Below are 21,568 nucleotides of genomic sequence, written 5' to 3'. Positions count from 1 at the left end.
TTTGCAATTGCTTCCATCGACATACTTTCCTCCTACAAAAAAATAAACATACTGTTGTAAACCTAAAAATGTGCCTTCAAAAAGTGATTACAGTAAGGAACAATATAAAAATGCTTTATTTTATGGCTGTCCATAATCCTTTTCCCTTTAGATCTGTATTCTGTACTTTGGTATTTCAGCCCAAACCCCAAGTAATCTGCCTGCACGGGGGTTTGACACACACCACTCTGTAATAGCATTATAGCCCAGCGGAGGCATAAACCTATATTCTCACTCTCCTTTAAAGGAACAGTAACACCAAAAAATGAAAGTGAATAAAAATAATTATGATATTATGTACTGTTGCCTGTGCTGGTACAGCTGGTGTGTTTGCCCCAGAAAGACTACTATAGTTTATATAAACAAAGCTGCTATGTAGCCATGGGGGCAGCCATTCAAAGGAGAAAAGGCACAGGCACATAGCAGATAACAGATAAAGCCCCATTATATTCTACAGAGCTTATCTGTTATCTGCTATGTAACCTGTGCCTTTTCTCCTTTTTTCCAGGTTGAATGGCTGCCCCCGTGGCTACACAGCAGCTTATTTATATAAACTATAGTACTGTTACTTTAGCAAACACACAACTTTACCTGTGCAGCGTAACAGTACATTATATTTTAAATACTTTAATACACTTTCATTTTTGGCGTTACTGTTCCTTTAACAATAGTATATAGTGTTTCTAAGATGCTGGAATTCTTCATTGTGTTTAAATTCTCTCTGGTGTGCCTACCCCCACACTATAATTATAGTATATTGTTGTTTGTATTATTAAATGCCCCTTATTTGCATGAACCTTTACAGAGAGTGTATATTTGCAGCACTAGTGGAGTCTGCAGTCTAAGGTCCCTACTATGCACACACTATGGTCAGTTTCATCTGGAACAATTTACCCTAAATATGCCACCAGTGGTATAGGGTTAAGCAGTTTTAGATTATGCAGAAGTACCTTCAACTTTCACTTCATCCAGTTCATCATCGTCATCATCAGGAATTTTTCTACTCTTCCAGCAGATGTAGCACAACCTATACATCCGGTAAACTCCATCATATGAAAATATCCTGGCATTGGGGGAAAAAGTATAAACAATGGTTTATACTAAATTCACCTATTATTGTTAAGGACCATGAAAAGATGTTTAAGACAGGAGATCTATCAGTATCCAATATTTAATATATTAACCTGTCTATTAAATGGCTCTTCAGGGGTAAAACCAGAAGCCAGTAGCCTAAATATAAAATATGGTCCTGTTCCTAAATAAAAGGGACATTGTAGCATGTGGTTTTAATGGTAAACGAGTAGAAAGATGCCACTGTCTGTGCTGCTTTTTAACTTTAAAATTAAAAATAAGGGCAAATTGGTTTCAGAATTATCCAGTTTTTTGCTTGATAATTGCTGAGAGAAGGTGTTTCTGAATACATTTTACAGGTTTAGAGTCAGAGTGAAAGTTTTTGAAGCACTTACAGTTGAAATATACACGCCGCTATGCAGAGGACACTGAAGCCGATTATTGTGTAACACAGTGCATTAAAAATCAGAATGTACAGTGACTTCCTAATTATCTCTGCAAAACAAAAGCAACAATCATTATGAGTTTGTAGCAAAAGTTTTGTGTTTGCTTCCGAAACATTACTAGAGTTTATATAAACCCTGATGTGTAGCCATGGGGGCAGCCATTCAAAAGAAGAAAAGGCACAGGTTATATAGCAGCTAACAGATAAACCCTGTAGAATACAATGGTGTCTTATCTGTTATTTGCTATGTAACCTGTGCCTTTTCTCCTTTTTTCCAGCTTGAATGGCTGCCCCCATGGCTACACAGCAGCTTATTTATATAAATTATAGTAGGGTTCCTGAAGCAAACACACACGTTTTACCATTGCAGGGCAACAGTACATTATATTTCAATTAATTTAAAACACTTTCATTTTTTTGGTGTTACTGTTCCTTTAAGGAGCAGGTCAGATATTTAAAGCACTAAAACAATAACTAGCCAAATATTGGCCCTTAAAGGAACAGTAACACTAAAAAATAAAAATGTTTTAAAATAATTAAAATATAATGTACTGTTGCCCTGCACTGGTAAAAGTTGTGTGTTAGCTTCAGAAAGACTACTGTAGTTAATAGAAATAGCTGTTGTGTAGCCCCGGGGGCAGCCATTTAAATTAAAAAAAGGAGAAAAGGCACCGGTTACATAAGAAGATAACAGATAAACTGTGTAGAAAACAATGGGAATCTATGCTACTTATCTGTTATCTGCTTAGTAACCTGTGCCTTTTCTCCTTTTTTCAATTTAAATGGCTGCCCCCATGGCTACACAGCAGGGTATTTATATAAACTCTAGTAGTGTTTATAAGCAAACACACAACTTTTACCAGTGCAGGGCAGCAGTACATAATATATTAATTATTTTTATACACTTTTATTTTTTGGTGTTACTGTTCCTTTAAAGGGGAACTTAACCCCCCAAAAATTATTGTTTAAACATCTCAAATACAGAGGATGTTTATAATTTACAGTAATTGAATATTTTAAGTGGTTTCTGAGATATTAGCAGTTTTAGAGTCTTCAGCTCAACAGCTTTTTGAAGTGTCAATGGTGTCAGTGACCCTAACTGGGTAGGTGCTTTCTATGCACGTCCTGTAGTTAACCTTAGGATTGCTGACAGTTGACAGTTGAGCCAAAAGCCTGGAATTAGCAGCCTTAAAATGTGAATATTTCAGAAGATAAAGAGTACACTGCAAAAGTGGTCAGAGAAGGACACCAAGTAAATGTACATCAATGTATTTTGGGGGTTTAGATTCCCTTTAAAGTAACAGTAACACCAAAATAAGTGTTTACTTGTATTTAAATATGATACGTATTGGCTTCAAAAATGCTACTCCTATTTATATAAATATGCTGCTGTGTAGCAATAGAAGCAGCGATTTAAGCTGAAAATGGCAATGTAATTGTATATTTGTTAAATATTGGGTTATGCCAAGAGGCAAATTATAATGAATAGAGCATGATTTAACTACTTGTTGTTCATAGATTCTTATACATTATATAAGATAAGTATAACTCACTGTCAACAAATTCATCTGGTAACAAAACAGATGTTGTTTTTGAAATAAAAATTAAAAATAAGAAAAAGATTTTATGGCACATCCTCATTCTGTGCAAGAGATCAGATTCTGCCTGTGGTTTGCTGCTGTAGTGGCATTAGGAGCATCACGGTGGATCGTCACATGATCCCTGCATTGTGACATCACAACTCTATAGCTGTGGAAAGATTGCAGGAATAGCTATTCACAAATTGATGACTTTAACTGTACCATTTAAAAAAAAAAATAAAAATACCGGCTATTAAGCAAAGCATTATGAATACATGGACAGTGATTTAACTACCTAATGTTATTTGCCATCATCAAATAAAGTTACTATATTCTAATATAAAACATATAAAGTTACTATATTCTTATGGACTTTTCTATGTTGTTCAAACTTTTACTGTGGTGGCTATTTCTATTTGGGTAATAATTTATATACCACAAGAAGTGGATATCCTAGCTGCATATATTTAATGGAATACTGTCGTGGGAAAACATGTTTTTTTTCAAAACGCATCATTAATAGAGTTTCTCCAGTAGAATCCTGCATTGAAATCCATTTTTCAAAACCACAAACAGATTTTTTTTATTTATTTTGAAATTTCACATGTGCCTAGCCATATACTTCATTTCCGAGGGTGCCACAGCCATGTGACCTGTGCTCTGATAAACTTCAGTCACACGTTACTGCTGTGCTGCACGTTGGAGTGATATCCGCCCCCCCCTCCCAGCAGCCGATCAGCAGAACAATGGGAAGGGAGCAAGATAGCAGCTCCCAGTAGATATCAGAATAGCACTCAATAGTATATGGGAGTTATACTGCGCTTCATTGATGTCAGCTTGCCTGAAAATGAAACTGTAAAACAATGTAAAGATTAACATTTGCAATGCTCCCCTCCCTACCCCTCCATTTTTTCCTTCTGTACCCCCTCCCCATATTTACAAAATGATAAAGAATTTTCAAAAAAAAAAAAGTTGCTGCGCTTCATTGAAAACTGTAGATACATAGATATTTTATTTTGTTTAGTTTTTATAGTGTTTTACTATTAACATTTATTAGAACCTTAAGATTAAAAAAAACCAAAAAAAATAGTTGAAACAGATTTTTACAGTTCTCATGAAAAAATATATTCAAAAACTCTTTCATTGATCACACAATCCAATGCTGTTGCTGATACCATTTTCACCTCCCTCATTTCTCACATATATCACCCTGTAGATAAAAGTTTTCACATTTCTCATTGACTGCCATGAGATTTCCGTCTGCTTGAAACATTTTCATTGATGGTGTACTGAGAATGGCCCTTGTTAGCTCTGTGGAGTGATCAAACTGACACACGCACACAAGTAAATTTAATATAGGAGATTTATTGATACTTAGCACGGACACTGAGGGGCCCCTTCCACATAAATGGCTCAGCAGCTATTCAGACATAACCAAATACCAGGCACCGTGAAGTCCAGGCCAAAGTCAAAAAACTTCCTCCCAAAGCTTTATATATGCTTTCCCCCATACATAATAAAAAAAGAGTATACATCTTAAAAGCTAGCATACTATATAGGGTAAAATACAACATTATTAAATATTTGCTATTAATTAGCATACAGTACTATATATGGTAAAAATCAATCATTAAGCAGTGTCGTGTTCCGTGAATTGCTAAAAGCTATAAGCACCATCTTTGTTATCATAGGACCAAGCTTATCCACATTCTGTTCATTCCTATAGGATTTTAAGAAGCATATTATCAATTGGTGAACTCTAACTAAAGGTGGCCATACACGTGGCGATCTGACGATGTTTCCTACGAAACATCTTAAGATCCGCCACACACCAGTCAGGGCTAAATCGGCAGGTAAGGAGGTAAAAACAATAGGATTTATACCTCCTTCTGCCGATTCAGCTCTGAAGGGAGAATTTTGGTCAGGCGCCTTCTATGGCGCCGGATCAAAATTTTCAAACTGGTCCGATCGGCGAGTCGTCCGATATCAGCAGCTTCCTGCGATATCGGTCGACTCGCCTACATGCCATACACGCACCGATTATCGGTGCGTGTATGGCCACCTTTAGGTTTCTAAAAATTCCCTAGCAATGAATAGAACATGGGTGAGTGTTTATGTATTAAACTCTAAACTCACATTTTAATATATCTGCCCCTTAATATTTAGATAAGTTCTGTATCTCATGTGCCCAGCTAGGGCAATTCAGGGAATAAATAATCAGCATTTTTTTAAAAAATAAGATGTTAAATTTGCTAGGTTAGCACAATAACATAGTAACATACCCACTTTTAGCCAGATTGGCCAAAACTCTTTCCATCTTAGCTGTAAGCAGAACAACTTCTATTATCATTTGGTCGGTGCTTCCCAACTTACTCCATCTTTTTTTATGCAGGTAAACGGAAAACATAATAGGGTTGATTCACTAAGGTGCGATAACGCTTATCGCATGCTTTTCTGCGTTTTAAAATTGACGCGCAAAAAAGTGCAAGTATAATTGCGTTAAGTCACATATCGCGTGCGTTAAATAGCGCGCAAACGCATGCGGTAATTTTACCGCGTTGCATTAATTCTCATGCAGAAATAATACTAACGCACTTTGACGTGCTAAATATCGCATTAGTCTGTGCGAAAATTAACACCTACTTGGGGCAGGCGGTAATTATAGAAAAGTACGGTTTGTGAGCTTTTGGCAACACAATATGGACTTTGCAGTGGGATTTATTCAAGTATGTGTTGGCCCTACCCTAGAGTGATGTAGCCTCCAGTTTGCAGGGAAATGGTCATTTTCAAAAAAAGTAGTTTTACAATGCTGTGTAATGCTGTGTATGGCTAATATGGCGTGCGCGCGAAAAGTATCGCACATGCATTAATTAGCGCGCGCGACAAGCAGTGCAAAATACCGCACGAAAAGTCTTCACAACTTAAATAACGCAAACAGCATCGTGTCTAAATAAACGCAAGTAGCCTTTTAGTGAATCGTGCGTTAAGACGCAAAAAATTGGACGCAATAAAATTTTTAACGCATGCTATAAATAGCGCTCGTTTTAACGCACTTTAGTGAATACATATTAATATCATAACACACTGACTGACTGAGCAAACTGAGGGAATGAGAACCTCTGAGCAACATGAAAGTCTTATTTTATGGTAATAAAATAAAAATTAAATACATACCTTTTTCTCACTATAGTACTATAGATAATGGTTACACCCAGTAGTGTAATTTCTAGTACTTTTTTACATCACTGATCAGCTCTTCCACTAGTTCTGCTTCCCTCAGTCTCCAGAGTCAGTTGCATAGCAACCACCTAGCATCATACAGCAGATAACTCTACTCCCACCCACTTAATCAAACCATCCATTACATTTAGGATATGTCTCTGCAATACCCCCTACAAACATACAATGTATTTTCCCTTTTATTTGCTATCCAAATGTGGCCATAAATGTATATGTGACTTATTTTTATGGGAAACACATCAAAAAATAGTATGTCTACTTAGCAACAAACACTAGTAACTATAATTTTTTTTTTAAAAAAACCTACCAATTATTATCATGTGGCACAAGCTAATTCATTATGTGAGTAGCCTAGTAGGTTTTTATCTAGTAGGTATTAGGGCATTCTAAACATTAAAAGGGGATGATCAGCAGATGGGTCAGAAGATATCAACGAGCCAGCCTGTCCTAGTTCTTGCCATTGAGAAGGTACAGGACCTATCTACTATCTTTATACTAATCAGAATCCATCCCATGATAACAACCAGCACTGACTGTTGCATGATTAACTCTTAAAGGAACAGTAACACCAAAAAATGAAAGTGTATAAAAGTAACTAAAATATAATGTGCTGCTGCCCTGCACTGGTAAAAGTTGTGTGTTTACTTCAGAAAGTCTACTATAATTTATTTAAATAATTTGCTATGTAGCTATATATATATATATATATATATATATATATATATCAAATGATTAATAAAACATTTATATTGATTGGATATGATATGATATGATACAAACCTACCTTCTCATAACAGAATAAATACAGTGGAGCTCAAACTGGGTTTTGGTGGGCTTCTTTTGGCCCAGCTTAGTTATTAGCACCCCAAGGCATGCCCCCATGAAGACCACAACCCCCTACGCAGGTCAAATCTCCTGTGCACTGGTTCCCGCACATACATATGTAAGCAGACTCGCACTCTTCACACAGAAACAAGCACATTTATACTCTCTCTAACACACACATAAAAGATGAACTGTCTCTTAGCATAATGTGACCAGGGAGTGGCTCAGTCTCTGGACAAAAAACAACAAAGCACCAAGTAACAGGCAGCAGCTGCCATAAAGACCTGCACTGTGTTATTAGTGGGTTAGAATCAGATCTTACTGAGGTCTGCTGGTTAGATAGTTCTAATGTGTATGCTGAAATTGTTTACTATACAGTAATGAAGGCTTCCCTTTTAATATGCCCAGTTCTAGTAATTTAGCTACTGACGCATGGGTCACTCGGGAGGAAATTCAAAAGAGACTTGAACATGTAAAGGTAAACAAAGGTCCAGGGCCGGATGGGATTCATCCCAGGGTATTAAATGAGCTGAGCGCTGTGATTGCCAAACCTCTTCACTTAATTTTTCAGGATTCATTGAGGTCTGCCATGGTGCCGAGAGACTGGCGGATTGCTAATGTGGTGCCGTTATTTAAAAAGGGATCCCGTTCTCAGCCTGAAAACTATAGGCCTGTTAGTCTGACATCAGTAGTAGGAAAAATTTTGGAAGGGGTAATAAGGGATAGGGTACTTGAATACATTGCAGTTCACAATACTATTAGTTTGTGCCAGCATGGTTTTATGCGTAACAGATCTTGCCAGACTAATTTAGTCGCCTTTTATGAGGAGGTGAGTGGGAACCTCGATGCTGGAATGGCAGTTGATGTCATCTACTTGGACTTTGCTAAAGCGTTTGATACAGTACCTCACAGAAGGTTAATGATCAAATTAAGGAATATTGGCCTAGAACATAATATTTGTAATTGGATAGAGAACTGGCTGAAGGATAGAGTACAAAGAGTGGTGGTAAATGGAACATTTTCTAATTGGACCAGTGTGGTTAGTGGAGTACCGCAGGGGTCAGTCCTTGGTCCTTTGCTTTTTAACTTGTTTATTAATGACCTGGAGGTGGGCATAGACAGTACTGTTTCTATTTTTGCTGATGACACAAAATTGTGCAAAACTATAAGTTCCATGCAGGATGCTGCCGCTTTGCAGAGCGATTTGACAAAATTGGAAAACTGGGCAGCAAACTGGAAAATGAGGTTCAATGTTGATAAGTGCAAAGTTATGCACTTTGGTAGGAATAATATAAACGCAAACTATCTACTAAATGGTAGTGTGTTGGGGGTATCCTTAATGGAGAAGGATCTAGGGGTTTTTGTTGATAACAAGTTGTCTAATTCCAGGCAGTGTCATTCTGTGGCTACTAAAGCAAATAAAGTGCTGTCTTGTATAAAAAAGGGCATTGACTCAAGGGATGAGAACATAATTTTGCCCCTTTATAGGTCCCTGGTAAGGCCTCACCTTGAGTATGCAGTGCAGTTTTGGCCTCCAGTCCTTAAGAAGGATATTAATGAGCTGGAGAGAGTGCAGAGACTGCAACTAAACTGGTTAAGGGGATGGAAGATTTAAACTATGAGGTGAGACTGTTGAGGTTGGGGTTGTTTTCTCTGGAAAAGAGGCGCTTGCGAGGGGACATGATTACTCTGTACAAGTACATTAGAGGGGATTATAGGCAGATGGGGGATGTTCTTTTTTCCCATAAAAACAATCAACGCACCAGAGGTCACCCCTTTAGATTAGAGGAACGGAGCTACCATTTGAAGCAGCGTAGGTGGTTTTTCACGGTGAGGGCAGTAAGGTTGGGGAATGCCCTTCCTAGAGATGTGGTAATGGCAGATTCTGTTAATGCCTTTAAGAGGGGCCTGGATGAGTTCTTGAACAATCAGAATATCCAAGGCTATTGTGATACTAATATCTACAGTTAGTACTAGTGGTTGTATTTATAGTTTATGTATGTGAGTGTATAGATTGGTAGGTGTGGGTTGTGTGTGCTGGGTTTACTTGGATGGGTTGAACTTGATGGACACTGGTCTTTTTTCAACCCTATGTAACTATGTAACTATGTAATATGTCCTTTGTTCTTTTCTTAGTGTGCCCTTTTGCTGGAAACCCAGGCGAAATGCCCTGACAACGTAATGCTAGCCCATGATGTTACCTCATCTCTCCAAAAAGGCATCGGTTCTTCTAAATTAGGGTTTCGGGGGGGGGGAGTTGTCCTAAATATTAATTTAAAACCCATTTAAAGTAACCTTGAAAAACTTTTTATTTTCCTTTTTAAATGTTCATACCTCTCAGTAAACATTAATCTTGATTTCAGCAAAAAGGCAACAAAAAAATAGCATTTTGATAGGGCCCGTGATGCGTTAAACTGGATGATCATGTATACAGACAATATAAAACATACATGATGGTGTTGCTGCGGGGAACCATTTTTCCGGCAGTTTCAATGGCTGTCTCCTTGTCATCATAACAAATAAAAGTTGGTTGCACTAAATGTTGTACTAATGCAATGGATCCCTTTCTGTCAGCTTGGATATGGCAGTAGCTGAAGGTTGCCACCAGGGGGTTGAGTCAATACCCTTTACTGACTTGCACCAAGCAAAATGATGTTATTAACGCCTGAATGGTTCCTGAATGCCATCTTTACTTGCATGGCCAGTCTGCCAACTGATTTTTATTTCAAGCGATCATATTTCCAAGATAGTCTTTGTGTTAATGATTCATCAAATGGCTTTATGACCATCAATTATAATTCCTTTGGGTTCATCTTTTTCACTACCCTCCTATTAATTTTCCTTAATTAATTCCTACTTGCTCCCAGTAAATAAACTTTATGGTCTTAACCAAGTATGTGGCTTTGTATCTCCTTGTCATTCTGATTCTGTGCTATTAAGATTATAGATTATTTCTGTTTGAAAACCATAGTTATAGACTATATGACAGTTACATATATTATTATTTATTTTATGTACCAAATCCATATTATTATTAGTCATTCAGGCCCCATTTCCTGCCACAGTGGAGCTTACAATCTAAGGTTCCTGTTTCTTTCACGTGCACACTAGATTCAGTGTTATCAGGAACCAGCTCACCAAATCCTAGCAGTTTTGCAATATTTGAAATTTGGGTGAATTGTAAGTGTTTAGCCAAGCCTAATCCAAATCCTTTAAGTCATGTAACTTTAAAGTTCTGGACAACTGAAAGTGACAATTTTTGTTTTTGAAAATTAGAAATTGCCCAGCCAAATTGTTCTACTTTTTTTAACCTCTCTTGCTAGGGTGGGTGGCAAGAAGAGGCTTGGGCTGTTGTGGGTTGGATGTGGATAGCAAGCCTGAGCAAAAATACAATTAAATAGTCTAGATTGAGGGTCAGTTGCAGGTCCATTCATTTTGACAAGACTTCTTAACTGATTTCACCATTTCCAATGGCATTTGTCATTTTATATTTCCAATTACATAATGATGATTTATACACTTACACCTCCCATACCTTTAATGCAACATCTAGTCAAGTAGCAGTCCCCTCTAAATTATGTGCTTTTAATTGCACAAAATGCTCTCCACAATTTGTTGTGTCCAGTGGCTTCAAGTTAAGCTTGCCACTATTCACCAAAGAGAAATTTCATAGGTATTCAATGTACAGTGTATTAGAGTTGATGCCCGTGGGTTACCCGCAAGAAAAGCGTGTACCCTATTGGTTGTGGGTAGGATTTTCATATGTTGGTATAGATTTGGGTCAACGGGTCCTGGGTTATATACATATTTTTTATCTTATATTACCTATATTATCCTATATCAGTGCTGTCCAACTTCTACGGTGCCGAGGGCCGGAATTTCTCTAGCATACATGGTGGAGGGCCGCTAATGGAAGCCAGTTTTTACCACTCCCCTTTTTGAAACCACACCCACTTCAAACCACACCTATTTTATCACAATGGTGGTAGCACAGCAAAATCCCAAATGCTTGGTCCTTACTGTGGGGATATCAACCATCATTCATATGTGAAAGAATTATGTCATATTAAGATATACCCTTAAATTCCATATGCCTCCTCCTCCCCTGTGGATAGCAGAGCAACCCCCAGTACATAACTACACACCTTAGGGACCATTGAATGGCTATTTCCAACTGCTAACAAACTCCCACAACAAACCCCTGCCAGGTTCACCTCCCACAAGCAGCATAGGGCAAGCAGAGTATGGCACACACAGGCAGCACTCTGCCTGTCCTATGCTGTCTGTGTGTGCCATACTCTGCCTGTCCTATGCTGTCTGTGTGTGCCATACTCTGCCTGTCCTACCCTGCCTGTGTGTGCCATACTCTGCCTTCTCTATGCTGCCTCTGTGTGCCATACTCTGCCTGCCCTACCCTGACTGTGTGTGCCATACTCTGCCTGCCCTACCCTGACTGTGTGTGCCATACTCTGCCTTCCCTACCCTGACTGTGTGTGCCATACTCTGCCTTCCCTACCCTGCCTGTGTGTGCCATACTCTGCCTTCTCTATGCTGCCTCTGTGTGCCATACTCTGCCTGCCCTACCCTGCCTGTGTGCCATACTCTGCCTGCCCTACCCTGACTGTGTGTGCCATACCCTCCCTGACCTATGCTGCCTGTGTGTGCCATACTCTACCTGCCCTATGCTGGCTGTATGTGCCATACTATGCCTACAGTACCTATGTCTGAGGTGTGAAGAAGTGAACAATGGGAGTGATTACAGCCTGGGCCTGAGGTGTGAACACTGCAGGGGGTGAACAATGCAGGTATTAAAAGGTGTGAAAAACACAGGGGATTACATATTTAAACAATACAGGGGGATTACAGCCTGAATCTGAGGTGAGAACCATGCAGGGGGGCAGTTAATCACAGTACTGATACCATTTAAAGCTTACACAAAGGTAAGCCATCAAAGCAGCCAGACAGGTGGGGGGCCACACAGAGGGGGGTCGCGGGCCGCCAGTTGGACAGCACTGTCCTATATCATAGGCAGTCGCAGGTTGAATAGTGTGTCAAAGCAAGCGGGTTTCTGGTCCAGTCTCAAAAATTGGTTCTACAGTATATATATGTATTTGTGTGTGTGTTTTTTCTAGGGTAGTTTTTTTCACTTGAATTTCACAAGCAAACAATGATATGTCAATTGCTTTGAATGTATCTAAGCATGTCTGATCTCCAGAAAACAGTGGTCAAAATAACGCTGGCGAAAAGAATGAATAAAATGAACCTGCCTGTATGACTTGAGAGTGAAAGAGGAAAAACTAGAGTACAGGTATGGGATCTGTTATCCAGAATGCTCGGGACCTGGGGTTTTCTGGATAAGGGATCTTTCCGTAATTTGGATCTCCATAACTTAAGTCTACTCAAAATCATTTAAATATTGAATAAACCCAATAGGTTTGTTTTGCATTCAAAACTGTTTTATTATTACAGAGAAAAAATAAATCATTTTCAAAAATTAGAATTATTTGCTTATAATGGAGTCTATGGGAGATGGCCTTTCTGTAATTCGGAACTTTCTGGATAATGGGTTTCCGGATAAGGGATCCCATACCTGTACCTGCAGGAAATCCACACAAGCACAGAGAAAACAAACTCCATGCAGGTGAACTGGATGGTATCAAACATAGGACCGCAGATCTACAAGTACACTGTGCAACTATTTCAATGAAATGTATGGCTCCTCTAATGAGTGCAAATCTAACAGAGGCCTCTACATAGTGTGCTCTTTGTATTTGTTTTATTTATAACAATCCACATCATTTATGGCTCACAACTGTTCTACTGTATAAAAAGAAACGAGAGGTTCTTCGTGATGGAATCCTTTAACCCTAGTATATAAAAATATTATGTTTAATAGAAGGAAGCAAAAAGGTCAGCCTGTCCTGATCAGATGGGTTCAGTGAGTATGAAAACAATCTTTCTGGCAGAGCTTATTGAGCGCTTCCTATCTTTGTTCCATTACTAGAGAATTTTGTTTTAAGGCAAGAAAATCTGATTGAGCTGGGTAAGAACTCCCCGGCTGATCTTATAATTCAGTGAGCTGAGAAATAGTTTTTCTATTTATACTGACCTGTTTCATAATGTCTTAGCAAAATAGAGCACTCTGCGGATTAAAGATAAACTTCAAAAAATCCAAATGTTGCCTCTAATGCAGAGCTGTCAAAGGGGTCACAGCAAATGTCACAACCATTAAAAACTGTGCACAAGTGACTAGACTGACACTAGTACCGAACTTTTCAGGGGCCCTCAGCTGCAGGGCAGTATATAGGTCCAGTGCCACGCTAGGCACCAGATATAAGCCCCTAGTTTACAGAAGTCACATCACGTGCATGGCTGTAATCACCCTCTTCACCTTCACCCCCCAGCTCCACCACTGGAGTTATCATCTGGCGCCTGTGAGTTTTTTTTTTAATTATATATAGGCACCCAAGAGCTGCCCTCTAAAGCTGCCACACTAGGCACAGAACCTTGGGTGCCTATATATAAATATGGCCCTGCCCACCTGAAATCTGAGCTCCCAAAATATCTATTTTTTATACTGCTCTACAAAGACCAGTTAAGGGACCAGATATGTTGTACTACCAAACAGCCAAATTTGCAGCAATCTGATTGGATTATTAGATTATAGCATTATTATAGATTATTAGATTGCCAAATACTTTTGCCAATTGGACTGTAGACAGAAACAGACATGGAAACTGTAATTTCTCTGCCCTCCTAGTGTGAAAGGTCTGTATGACTCTCATGAAATTTGTGTGACTTGGGTCTGGTTATAGGCTTAGTGCTATAATACGCTATTATTAGGAAGTCATGTTTCACTCTAATTTATCCTAAAAATGTTCATTGAGATGCTTAAAAGAATTTATTTTAATATGTGGTACTTGAAACCCATCTTTATTTTGCCCTGAAGCACCAAGGTGAACTTCTATGCCCCTTACATACATCAAAAAGAATCATAGCTCTGTTGGACACTAGAAGGGAAGGAAGCCATCACTTAGAGACCAACGCCCTAGACCATGTTTTGTACTGGATGACATGGCAAGGTACCAATAGGGTGAAAGACACATGTAAAAGGCGATTCAACTTGTCAGTACTTTGCCTGCCTCCCAAGCTCAAAGTAAATTGAGTAATGCAAGAACAGAAAAAAAAGCACACAATTTGAGGAAAAAAGGAAGCCTGTGGCTTTATTGTACAATTTCAACAACACAGTCTCCACATGGGAATGGGTTGGACACTGAATTTAACTTATAAAAATGCAGGGTATTCTCCCTTGACCATTCAACCCCAGTTCTAGAAGGAAGCAAATTACCTGGTGTGGATGGCAGTCATTGCTTCGAAATAATTTTCCTGGTTTTCTGAATGACCTACAAAAAAACAGAGTCAGACAGGTGCCCAGTGGTTACCCTCTCTCAAAAATAATTAGGCTGATAAATTTTCAAAATGTTTTGGGTCTTGCCCTGCTACCAACAAAGAGGGATCCCACTCTGAAAAGATTTTACCTCTGCCATGTTATTGCTACCTGTATGAATTATAAGTATATCAGGTTTTCTCCCTGACCTTTCTGCTTTCTATAGTAAAGGGTATAGTTGGGACATATTATCCAGCCATCACATTCTCATTCGATAAGATGTTCCTTTGTTTTTTTTTCACCTCTTTGGGTATCTTGATTCTGTGATGTTTTTCTTTAACTCTGACAGTGGCAGGAGGCAAGGCACAAAAGTCTCAGTAGAGACTGTCGATCTCCTGGCATGGCCTTGTTAATATTTATCAGATTATTGCCAGCCAGCTGTGTTCTACTGACATTATCAAATGGGAGCCTGCATTGCCATCCCTGGGTAGGAGCCCCCATTACCTTGCCTGAGTATATACCGAAGTATAATATTTTTTATCATGGGAAAAGTGTTTTTCAGATTCCATGAGATCCAGACCCAATTCCTAAAGCCAACAATGGTGTTAGCTTTCTTTTGCATTGTTATAAATCTGGAAAACCAATGGCAATAAAGTAATCTAAACTCTAAATTCTCTATACTCTGATCTAGGTATAACTGAAACTGAAAGTTTCAGAATAGAAAAGATTCTGCACATCCCATGGACACAGCAGGCATAACACAGCCTGGTACTAAAAAGTAAGTAAAGGCCCCTGCTGCTTTTTGCACCTGTTGGCATTCCTTATTTAATGTCTCTAAATGACATGCAAGCTAGGGGGCGTCTTAGTGGGTGCTCACCTACTTCTCCAAAAACCACCCCTCTTGAATACAGAGCTGTCAAACACATGCAGTGCTGCGTTCATAGGTGAGGCTCAGTTCTATGGGCACTAAGTGTGGGATTGGGTGCAAATGCACATGGTGCTTTGAGCTCTTCTTTGCACCTTGCACTCTGCCTCACACTTCATAAATAAAGGTTATATTGATTTCTGCCAAAAGTGCCCCTGTGCGTTGGTCTAATCAAGTACTTTTCCATTACGCACAATGACACCCCCTTGTTAGTGTAATCATTTATTAACTGGAATGCTGAAATCAAAGATAAGAACTCTTCTCTCTCTCTTTAACAGGAAATGAAGTAGCTGGATGTAACCTAGAGCATCCTGAGTGGGCATATTTGTACCTGCATGGAAAACTTCTTTTAAAACCACTTTTTTACCACCATCCATTATTTTCTTGTTTTTTTTTTTACTTTAGATTTTAGGCTAGTGCCACACAGGGCAGATTCTCGACATACAGCCTTGTGTGGGTATTATCTGAAAACTAAAACTGAATTACAAAGGCTAGAGCCCCCTACGCTGGCACCAGCCTTGCCTGCACCTGGAGGCACTGTCTCCACTCGGGTGCGGGCAGACGCGGTGGTTATCAGCAAAAAACAAAAAAGACAATGATACCAGGTGCACGCAAATTAGCAGGCTGGTGCCAGCGTAGGGGGCTCTAGCCTTACGTTAATTCAGTTTTAGTTTTCAGATAATACCCAGACAAGGCTGTATGTTTATAATGTTACTTTTTCATAAGAGTTGTGCTCTTTTCTGCTCAACAATAATACACCTAAAATATTATTAATTCTGAGAGAAACTGTATGTGCATATTAAACAGGGTTAAGTAGTACCATTACGTTGGGGACAGACGTGATGCCCACCAGTCTTTCCTGTAGCCAAACCTATGCCTTAAAGCAGCCCTGCCTCTTTCTGTGATGTGGTCCCTCTCATACTTTAGTTTACAAACCCTTGCCCAGCTGCTTCTTTACTTCAGATACATTTAAGTAGTTACATTCCTCCATAGTCTTAATTCTAGGACTATCTACACTATCATCTTTTGTTAGCCCCTTGCATTACTACCATTTGCTTTATATACCTGTAACCCTTACATAATTTTTTAAGTTCCCTCTGTTGTACTTTATTCTGCCTCTGATAGTTTCCCACCAGTCATATCAATCTTAGTGCAGCCGATCTGCGACTCACCCTGAGTCTTCTCATGCACGGTATTCTGTGCTTTTGAAGCTTTTTGCGTGTCCTCTGATCCTGTGAAGTTGAAGCATGGTACTGTTGCATAGATCTTTATTTTCAAAGATCTGTGGCTGCTCCAAAACTGGACTTCGGAGTACACTCAGGTTTTGTCACCTGTAAAAAAAATTGCGGGTGGGAAAAACCACCCCAAGGCCCAATACAATTGCTTGGTCGATAATAAGGGCACTATTCCAACTAAATTTGCTATGAAGTAGTATTTTCTTAATCAGCACAGGAAATTAAGTTGCATAATGCATCACTGCTTGCCATATAAGTGCAAGGGAAACTGTTCCTGCTTCAAAAATAGATGGAAAGGTCACATCTGGTTGTCATATTGAGTAGGTTTGCCACTATTCCTCTTCATTTAATCTAGACAGTGATGTCACTGGGGGTGGGGCACAAGATGTAAAGGGGCCCACTGCACTGAATGCTAAAAAAGATACAATGTTTCTCAAACTTAATTAAATAGGTAGCTTTTGGCAGAGAGCCCAGAAATCTTAACAAGCTACACCTGCACTTAAATACAATTATAACTAATAGCTGAACAGGTCTCTTGGGGGAACTGAGACTCACAGCTCAAAGGGCAATTTCACCTTTTTAGCAATACTGTAATAATAAAGCGACCCCAAAATCCCCAGAAATGTGTTCAAACTTTAAATAACCGGCCAAATTGAGTAAAATGGGATTTCTTTTTGTCCCTCTTTCAAATGTTGAGAGGTATGGCATTCCCATGCTGGCGCTAAGGTAAGCAGCACTGGCAGGGCAAATGTGAAGGGGACAGCTCTGCAAGCATTACCCCAAGACTTGGCAAAGAAGAGAGGTGCTTTAGCTTTTTCTGCTAGGAATGGGACCTGAGTGAATGCTAATGGGGAATAAAAAAGCTTTTTTCTTACCATTCCCAGCTGATTACTTCTTCATCCCTAAATAGCAGAGGCCACACTATTCTTCCTTCTGCAAGGTTCAGATCTCATTCCGACTGTGACTATTTTACTTTCTCTGCTCCTGAAAAAAAAAGGAATCATCCAGTGTTTCACCTTTAAACAGTGTCAGGTCCCTTTGTCCCCAATGTCTCAGTCTCTGCCTGGGCTCTATTGTACTGTTATCCCTGCATCCTCCCCCCAACCTACTTGCTGCATTTGCTGCCTTGCTAAACAAAAGGCCCTTAAACAACTGCGAGGCTTGTCCTATTTTAACCCCTAAAAGGTCAGATGGTCTCAAAGGAAAAACCGCTAGAAATATGTTTTTTGCCATTATGTACAAGTAAAGGGCTGACGGCCTCCAGCAGCAGGTTCCCACTTTCATTACGTTAGGCATTTTCTAGCCTAGGCTGAAGCTCTAGAAGGCACAGGAAGTGAAGCTAAGGTTGGACCCTGATGTTTTCTGGGAATTGTAGTCTTCTAATTAGTATTGTGGGGGAGATGTGTTACAGCAGACTACACTTCCCAGAAGCCCCCTGCGGTGCTGCTGCCCCCAGATCAGAGCAGCTGGAATACTGTGCCCGTTGCATTGTTTTGCTGGCATTTAATTTCATTCCCCAGGACGGATAATTGCTGGGTGAGGAGAATGGGAGATGAGCAGGAGATCATGTGCAAACTGGAGAGCATTAAAGAGATCAGGTATGGCCTCTCAACTTTACTAATAGCCTCTGATTTTTCTTAACTGGGGAAAAGATAGCTTTATTTTACTGCAAAAAAAACATCCATTTTAGCCTGCTGGAGACGCACTGGTAGGAAGGCTTAATCACGAACATTTTTGGCTGTATTAAAGGGCAGGCAAAATACCATATAATAAAGCCTGCAGGATTTTCCTAGAGACAAGTGTGTGCACTAGCATATCTACAAATCTATCAGAATGCACTGTATGCTGCACCCCCTCACATACTGGCTCCAGCAGCTGTACCGCTTTCACTTTATTCTCATACTTTCTCATCATGCTCTCATTTCTGTATCAATTGATTGTATAGATACTATCGATAGGTCATGGTTATCCAGCCTTCTGCTCTGGCTTTTTAAAACTACATGAATCTACATTTAGCAGCAACCTAAATTGGCCTAAGAATTCTTGGAGTTGTAGTTTATTGCAAACTGGGAGTCTGCAGTTGGTCATTAATGATATACATACACATATTTACATAGACTTTGATATTTATTATATTATAAAATATATAGAAATCATAGGAAGGTGGTTAGCAGATTTCACTTATCAGGTGTCAACATTTTACACACAGATTTGAAAATAATTCATTCAATGACACTTGGCACCTCAGCAGTTTTAATATTTGTTTTTTGCACAGGCCTGAAAAGTGCAGTGTCATTTTCTGCTACATCTATGTACATCTTTGCACTGTGTCCTGTTTAGCAGGGCTTTTGGTGGAGGGGGCAGAGAATTCCTAAACTGACATCACCACATCTCCCTGCATCATTAGGCACCCAAGTGAGTGGGACACAAGGCGAAAGAGGGACCTCCTTCTGCGCTCTATTTGCCAGTCACTTTATAACCCTTAGTTCACTAACTATAAATCCTATGCAGGCCTTCTATGGGGACCTTTCCTAAATCTGTTGACAACCATATCAATCATAAGTAAAGATGTTATTGGTTACTATGGGTAACTGCACATAGGCAAACCTAGTGCCTTTTATTAGATATGTGAGAATATTAATATGTACATTTCTGGGTGAGAAATATACATTATATAGTATTACTATATACTACTATACTATACACATTTCTGGGTGCTGGTTTAGGAATATGTCTTAGAGTAGTACTATGCACTACCATGTGCTTCCTACAGAATAATGCTAAGAGTAGTACTATTTAAGTACTGTTTATTAATACTATATACTATTTATTTAGGTGCTGTCTGATGCTTAGAGTAGTACTATGTTCTTCTTTAGGTTCTGGCTGAAGAATGCTTAGAGTAGTACTATGTACTTCTGGATTCTGGCTAAGGGCTAATGCTTAGGGATATATGGTGCTGCGTAAAAAGTGGAGTAAACGTTACCGGTGATGTTGCTTATAGCAGCCAATCAGATGCTTTGCTTTTCTAAATGTTGAAATCTAATTGCTGGTTGGTTGCCATGGGCACCATCACCAGTAATGCTTTACTACACTTTTTACACAGCATGATAAATATACAACTTAGAGTAGTAGTATGGTATTTTTCTGGGTTCAGGCAGAGGAGTAATGCTTAGAGTAGTGCTGTGGTACTTCTCTGGTGTCTGGCTGAGGAATAATGCTGAGAGTAGTACTATGGTACTTTTCTAGGTTCTGGCTGAGGAATAATGCTGAGAGTAGTACTGTGGTACCTTTTTGGTTCTGGCTGAGAGTAATAATGTGGTACCTTTTTGGGTTCTGGCTGAAGTTTAATGCTGAGAGTAGTACTATGGTACTTTTCTGGGTTCTGGCTGAGGACTACTGCTTATTGTATTTTTGCTGCTTGAGGAATGATGGTAAGAGTGGTACTATGTATTTTTTGGGTTACATCTGTGTATTTTCCCTTTTTAAGTAGTGCCACCAATTATGCAGTGTTAGAAGTCAGGTGGGTGACTGCACTTCATTCCCATCCTTGGTCTTGTAAAAGGTGAGCTGGCGCTTGCTCTCTCAACCTTCATGGTTGATGATTACCAACTTCAAGTCCTGGCAAAGAATGAGCTCTGTGCAGTTTTGGATTCACTACTGAGAGGAGTTTAAGTTATCACAGTAGTGAGTTTGTAGTTGGGCTCTGAGGTTTGTGCACTAGGACTAAAAGTAGAAATTCTCAGGGTAGGGTTTACTTCTCCTTGAAGCTTCTTGTTCATGCAGTTAGCTGAAAATACTGTGGAGTGAAAACTGTCAGCCTTAAATTATTCTGTGCTTTCAGCAAACACTGAGCAATTACTTTTAGTGACAGTTTCAAGGTCATTAGTGAGTACATGATTTGTACATGTTTCTTACAATTAGCCCTCTGGCAGCCCTCACCAAATAGATGACATTGTAATATTGTAATAGATGTGTAGCTTGTTGGCCAACAACACTGCCAGACTTCAGAGTCCCCCTACATTTAAATGATTGATCCACAGAGACCAACACCAAGTTTTTGATCCTTTGCTCAAAGTGTGCAGCATTCCCCAGATTGCAAGTTTTTTAGTAAGTAACCACTAAGGGTTGCACTCTTGTGTCCCTTAACGCTCTAGCACTTGTGCCCTGGGGAATTTTAAATGACCTCTCTTGTCTAATAAGTGGGGTTTTTTTTAAGCCCATCCGATTGATATCTACCCGATCCATGGCCAGATATTGATTAGGAAAGCTGTAGTTTTGATCTATAATTTTAACTAATGTTAATCCAAGGAGGAGTCTGTCATAGAAATTCATCCTTTTAGGCACCCCCCCCCCCACTTAACACAGTTGCTAACCTTGGACCCCACTATAAACCTAAGGGTGCTGCTCCACAATCTTCTGTTTCTTCTCAGTGGTGCCTTTGATGCCCAGGGCATGAGAAGTACAGTATAATTTTCAACGTTACTCAACTGCACGTGTGTACTGTCCTGGGAAACCAAAAGGATATCAAAGATGGTGCAGCTAATACTGGGGAAAGGGGGGGGGGGCTCTGCAGGGAGCGGTTGATTAGTTTAAAATGGGTGGGGTGGTTCAACTCTAAAAGATTTCACTTTACAACATGCATTGAATCATGTTTTTATTATGTCAAATAAACTCGGTCTCATCTGACCAGGGAGGTTCTAATCATCTTGAAACCATCGATCTTACCAGCTTTGCTCTCTACGGACCACAGTGAGAGTCGAGCAGAAATTAGCAGGAATGGAGTATAACAATGATGAACCTTTTTGACACCATGTCTTCTAA

The 21,568-nt window shown here is 39.4% G+C and overlaps 1 protein-coding gene and 1 long non-coding RNA gene across 3 annotated transcripts in view; one reads left to right on the top strand and one right to left on the bottom strand.

Moving 5' to 3' along the window:
• Positions 1-14,396: 14,396 nt before the first annotated feature.
• LOC116406668 lies at positions 14,397-18,108 on the bottom strand. 2 transcript variants are annotated; one of them, XR_004219732.1, is made up of 3 exons: positions 17,623-18,104; positions 16,685-16,843; positions 14,397-14,603 (listed from the first exon to the last, which is right to left on the bottom strand). It is a non-coding gene; the product is annotated as an uncharacterized LOC116406668 (long non-coding RNA). The 2 variants fall into 2 exon arrangements; XR_004219731.1 differs by having other exon boundaries at positions 14,397-16,843; positions 17,623-18,108.
• Positions 18,109-18,144: 36 nt separating this feature from the next.
• Positions 18,145-21,568, top strand: part of zc3h12b (zinc finger CCCH-type containing 12B) — a 48,607-nt gene continuing 45,183 nt past the window's right edge. Inside the window, exon 1 of the mRNA XM_004915752.4 lies at positions 18,145-18,345. The gene's annotated coding sequence lies outside the window, so the exon portion shown is untranslated. The remainder of the gene's footprint in view (positions 18,346-21,568) is intronic.

The sequence above is a fragment of the Xenopus tropicalis genome, chromosome 8 (genome assembly GCF_000004195.4).
Source record: "Xenopus tropicalis strain Nigerian chromosome 8, UCB_Xtro_10.0, whole genome shotgun sequence".
Classification (NCBI taxonomy): Eukaryota; Metazoa; Chordata; class Amphibia; order Anura; family Pipidae; genus Xenopus; species Xenopus tropicalis.
This window is presented reverse-complemented; position numbering and strand designations above follow the sequence as displayed.